At 44.0% G+C, this 3804-nt stretch overlaps 1 long non-coding RNA gene across 1 annotated transcript; it reads right to left on the reverse strand.

Annotated features, from left to right (window-relative positions):
- Positions 1-394: 394 nt before the first annotated feature.
- Positions 395-3755, reverse strand: LOC109293074. Its single transcript, XR_002096236.1, has 3 exons — positions 3328-3755; positions 1669-1789; positions 395-1433 (listed from the first exon to the last, which is right to left on the reverse strand). It is a non-coding gene; the product is annotated as an uncharacterized LOC109293074 (long non-coding RNA).
- Between the last annotated feature and the right edge of the window lie 49 nt (positions 3756-3804).

Consider the following 3804-nt stretch of genomic DNA (forward strand, 5'->3'; position numbering starts at 1 on the left):
ATCACTTGGCAGTTTGCAACAGTGTTGTTAAGAGTTCTCTGAAACATGTTAAAAAGGGACAATAATTTAATTTACAACCCTTCCTCCCTGCCCCAAGCCTCCTATTGTTAGAAATAAGGCTCAAGATGGCTATTAAAAGGGGAAGGAGGGGGAAATCTTGGTTTACTTTGGGCCCTGGATAGCCGTCACATGTATTCAGTTTCACAGATTCCCTTGGGAAACATGGGTTTTCCAGCAAGGCAGGAGAGAAACTTCGTTTTTAAAGTAGGAAGATGCAACTGGAAAACCACAAAATATTGGCAGGGCACAGGTGTAAAACTTGGAACAACTTGGGCAAAAAAAAAAATAAATAAATAATAATAATAATAATGATAATAATAATAATAATAATAATAATAATTTGAAGCTGATGCTTCCTTTGATAGGTCCAGCAGTTGGCAATAAATATGAAGTGCTAGATCAAATGATATGATCAACCTAGATCTGGGACTTAACTGTGCTACCATCTGTTCAGCTGAGTCAATGTCCATGTCACAAAACCATCGCTGATCTTGGCAATCACAGTACAGAGGGCAAGGACTGAATAGGACGTGGACACTGAACAACGTGCATACTTGACTACCCTAAGCCATACCTTATTCTATGCGAAAAGGATGTCCTTTTCTGGAGCTGTCGACTTAGCCCCTTCCAGCAGCACTACAGCACCAAGACTGACTACCAGAAATAAACACCTGAGCACTAATAAGCAACAAGGCATCTGCATAGGGTTTGGGTTTTTGGGGGTTTTTTAATCTTAATAACTCTTGTTATTACTTTGGCCCCCTCAATGGAATTGCAGGTGTTTTTTGTGCACTGAAAGGTAACCTGCTTTCTTTATATCCCAGCTTTTTTATGCATCTTCCCTGGCATCTTTAAACGACAAGAAGGAAAAAGGTTAGGCTAGGAAATCTTTAGCAAGGTTTCTTCAAGGAAAAAAGAGGAACAGGAAAAAAAAGGGGGGAAACAGGAGAAAAGGAAGCCCATGAATAATTTTCAGCATGGAGCTCTTCCATGAAACATTTAGCTTTGCTGCACAACGGTTACTGCACAGACCCAGAGAGCGAAACGACTAGTCTCCCCCACCGAGTGAAGCAAAACAGCCAAAATGATGAGGAGGCATTCTGACTTTTAAAATGTTCTTCAGTTGATCTGTGTTATTACTTGCAGCACAGGCAAGGAATTGACATTTAAAAAAAATCAGTGCTGTTTCTTTAAAGAGTAAATAGAATATTTAACATTTATTATCAGAGCATGATCTTGAGTAGGAGGAATTTTCTTCTTTTGAGAAAAGCACCATTGTAACAGAGCTGTAAAGGCTGAAATTAATATTAACAGTAAAGATGCTTGGGTCACCTTAATCCAGAGGAGAGACATTTTCCAAGAAGTCACTGCCCCTGAAAGTTAAAAGATTTGCAGGGTATCAGGCACTTGAACACTTTGATGTGCCTAAGGCTACCCAGTAATTCAGGATAATAGATTCCTAAAAGCACTAGGATGCTATTGTTTTCGGTTTTCTAAAGACTGCAAATTAGGAGTTGGAGAGTTTTAAATTGACTTGCTGTACATCTGAAGTAATTCTAGGCATATCATTGCTTATTAGCCTGCAGAAAAACTTTAAAAAAAATTTACCATATGGCATAAGACAGGATGCAGTTATCCCACGTATCTGTGTATTGAAGACTGATCACAAACTCTTTCTTCTTGGAAGCACTCCCCTGGAATCAGAGACAAGCAGAGGAAGAGAACTTTGCTGGGGAGGGAAAAAGAGCATCTTTATGTTGCCTCTGTGGCAGGAGCTGCACATTTCTCCTGCCAACAGCCACCACACGGCTATATTAATCCAAAGCCAGTTAATTTCCACCAGCAGTTGTGGGGGAGTGCCCTTCTCTGGTAAAAGGAGATGAACACAGGACAACGAGGACAGGGTCAGAGATTCAGGAAAATACTGCAACCAAATGCTTTGTGGAGTAGGCGGGTGTCAGAGTGGGTCTGTAGAAATAATCAGCATTCCTCCAAACCTCACTAGAGCTGCCTTTGCAGCCAGGCTAGCGAAGAATATTTTTTTTAAACACTGAAATGATGCATCCAAGAGAGTGAAAGGTTACACACTGGTGAGAGCAGCTGGGAAACTACTCCTCCATCTACCGGAGAAGAGACAGCATTACTCAGCGTTTCACAGGCAAACACCAGGACAATGTCTTTTCCAGGCTGACTAGCGGAAAAAGGGATATTTGGGGCATACTCCAAAACGCACCTCTTGGAATATCGTTTTCATTTTGACCAGATGCTGCTAGAAATACACAGTCCAGCTTTTGTTACAAGAGCGGACATGACAGACTGACACTTACTTTCTCTAATGTTTACAGGACGAGCAGATTCCACGGAGTATCCAACATAACGCGCCTACTCACTCTGCCACGGCACTGGAAAGCTCTTCTCTTTTGGGAAGCAGCATTCCTGCTTTGAAAGAGCAATGCCTTGGAACAAAGACCCAGTGCGGGCAACAAAAGGAAGAGGGGGGAGCGAGTCACGTTGGGTGGGAATTTCCCCCACCTCGACAGGCACCGAAGCACCATACAGGCCCTCCATGGCCATGGAAGGGGTAATTCCTACTTGCAATCAAGGAGGAACAGAGACGGGATCTGTTTAAAGCAGCTGTCAGTCAGTGGCAGCGCAGGGAAGAGAAGCCAGTTTTTCCTTGCTGCCTCTCCCATACAAACTGTAGGTTATGCTCTTCATTCAAATCTTTCAGTGCTTCAGGCAGGCTGCCGCAATTCACTGTGAAGTGGACTCCACTTTGTTCATATATTTTTGAAACAGCCAGCTGCCTTTGCCTCTGAATCACACGCTCAATAAAAGTTCTAGCAAAATAGACAACTCTAACATACAACAGGGATAGCTGCACACATGCTCATAATGAATCCTGTAGACCTATAACTAATCCTTCAAAGGGATTCAGATGAAACACCCAATAACTGGACTCCATGGGACTGAGTTCAGGGCCTGTTGCAGTTCTGGAGTTCAGGAGGAGCTGCTGGACCTCACTTTTAATTTCCCTAAATCAGACACATATGGACTTTGGAGCCTGATACTGATGACAGGACAGTCTCTCACTTTGGTAGGCAGCGAGACGCTCCAAACTGGTCCTCAGGAAGGATGCTTGCAAGCAGTTAGAAAGCTACAGGAAGCAGCTGTGGGAGCTAAACAGCATCCCGGACATCAGCATGGCCCTGTGAGAGTGCCAGTCTTCCAAGACAAACAGCTCTTGCCCCAACTCTGGGCACTCACTGACGACTCCAGGTTTAACAGGCTCTTCCTCTTTTCAGGGCAACTGCAGTGGTTTTCAGGCACACATCAGAATGGCGCTGAGAGTCTCAGCCAGTAACAGGTGGCCTGGGAAACGTCACAAACACAGCTCCTGATGAGTCAAGAACCATTTCCGCTCACCCGCACGAATCATGGTCAAGGTTTCTTTTTTTCTGTAGCTGCCAACACCACAATATGTTTAAGATAGAAAGTCCTCCCCCCACCCAACTCTGGCATATAGAGCTTATAAAGCTTTCGGTTTACTGTTCTAAGTACAGTCGCTTTGCAATTAAGGCTACACAGTCAGGGCATTGCCCTACAAGCCCTAGGATGGTGTAACAGCCACACCGCCCATCCACAGGACCAGGCCATTTGCAATCAGTAATGGGAGGTCTCTGCCCATGCGGCTATTTTAGCAGCATTTTAGTTCACCTTTAATGCTTTCAACCAGCACTGTTC

This window comes from Gavialis gangeticus, unplaced genomic scaffold (assembly GCF_001723915.1).
Source record: "Gavialis gangeticus isolate Ggan-Ray unplaced genomic scaffold, GavGan_comp1, whole genome shotgun sequence".
In the NCBI taxonomy this organism is placed as follows: domain Eukaryota; kingdom Metazoa; phylum Chordata; order Crocodylia; family Gavialidae; genus Gavialis; species Gavialis gangeticus.